The 1823-nt window shown below is 37.1% G+C and overlaps 1 long non-coding RNA gene across 1 annotated transcript in view; it reads right to left on the reverse strand.

The window, feature by feature from the left end:
* LOC137024104 (uncharacterized) overlaps nucleotides 1-1202 on the reverse strand; it is a 7415-nt gene extending 6213 nt beyond the window's left edge. The window contains exons 1-2 of the long non-coding RNA XR_010895636.1: nucleotides 1059-1202; nucleotides 500-539 (exon numbers count right to left, since the gene is read on the reverse strand). This is a non-coding gene — a long non-coding RNA (uncharacterized lncRNA). The remainder of the gene's footprint in view (nucleotides 1-499; nucleotides 540-1058) is intronic.
* Between the last annotated feature and the right edge of the window lie 621 nt (nucleotides 1203-1823).

The raw sequence follows: 1823 nt of genomic DNA on the forward strand, positions 1-1823 counted from the left end.
AGATAGATAGATAGATAGAACAGAGACAGATAGATAGATAGATAGAACAGAGACAGATAGATAGATAGATAGAACAGAGATAGATAGATAGATAGATAGATAGATAGATAGATAGATAGATAGATAGATAGATAGATAGATAGATAGATAGATAGATAGATAGAACAGAGACAGACAGACAGACAGACAGACAGACAGACAGACGATAGATAGATAGATAGATAGATAGATAGATAGATAGATAGATAGAACAGAGACAGACAGACAGACAGACAGACGATAGATAGATAGATAGATAGATAGAACAGAGACAGACAGACAGACAGACGATAGATAGATAGATAGATAGATAGATAGATAGATAGATAGATAGATAGATAGATAGATAGATAGATAGATAGATAGATAGATAGATAGACCAATTAAGAGTTTGTGGTGTGTTGTGTAAACATGAAAAAAAAAAGCTCTAAGTTCACTATTTCTTTTAATAAACAGTTACCTGCAGTAGCGGAAGTCTTCCAGCAGATGGCAGTTGTTCACTGTTGGGAATGTAATTCCATCATCTTAATGAGGTTACATCATTAATCAACAAACACATTCACAAAGCAACTTTTTTTCCATTAATACGTGACATCACATAATATTTAGTGGAGCTGCAACCTGCTTAAAAAAACCCTCACTGATAGGGTGCCCACAGATTTGTTTTTTTTTTCTTTTCAAAAAAAGATTTAAATCAGGAACCACTAAATTTCGCCTCACTTAACAAGAAAATACACTTCATTAGCATCACGCGGAGGGTTCGAATGTACTGCCTGCTTATCACGACCATGATAAATTGTGTATTAAATTTATTTTTGTAACTGTAAAGCGGTTATGCCAGCATGCGCTGTGTTTTTTTGTCGTTGTTGTTGTTTTTTCAGTCAGGCACAGATGTTAGGTGACTCCTCCAACATGTGAGTCACAAACACAGAACAGTCCTATTTAAACACTCCTATGGTCAGCGGCCAGCCTCCAACAAAAACACATACGCGCAATGCTCATTGTGGCCAAAAACCTACTGTCGCGGTGGAAGCCGGTGCCACACGATCTCGTGATGGAGGCCGGTGACATATTCGGACGCCCACAGGGTCGAACAACTGTTTACCGGGCCGTGCCAAGCAGGGTAATGCTGGGGTTCATGGAAAGACACCTGTTCACGAGCAGCACGAGCCAGCACCTTGGCACAATAACGACGGGAGCAGCGGGTGTATCACTTTAGCTCCTCTATCTATTCAAGCGTAGATCACTTTATTGTAGATCGCTGCTCTAGAGCTCCACTGACACAGACCTGCCCAAATGAGGTTATACAAGAACGCTGATAACATGAAAGATGGATATTAGTAGTAGGCCTATTACAGGCTATTATAATGGATATTACAAGATATTATAGATCTGCCTTATTTGCCAATAATAGATCATTTGAGTGTGTTGTACTAGATCTCTACTGTAGGTCTCATTATCATACTATATGAAATAAGTCAGAATCTTCTGTGAACATTCTGAAAATAGCAGCTAACGTTCTATTAATGTTACTGGAAGAATGTTTGTTCAACTTTGCCAGAATGTTAGCCAAAGACAAAGTTATGAGATCATTCCCTGTTAGCTATACATTTTTTTATTGTAATTTACTAGCCTTTCAAAATACCATACTACCATATCATATGATACCATATGGAGTTTATGAATCATAATACAATCATAATACAGGAGTTTATGAATCATAATTATTATTAGACAAGAGTGTCTAATGCAAAGGAAACATAAAATAGTCTACTATAAATGTT

Source organism: Chanodichthys erythropterus, chromosome 8 (assembly GCF_024489055.1).
Source record: "Chanodichthys erythropterus isolate Z2021 chromosome 8, ASM2448905v1, whole genome shotgun sequence".
Classification (NCBI taxonomy): Eukaryota; Metazoa; Chordata; class Actinopteri; order Cypriniformes; family Xenocyprididae; genus Chanodichthys; species Chanodichthys erythropterus.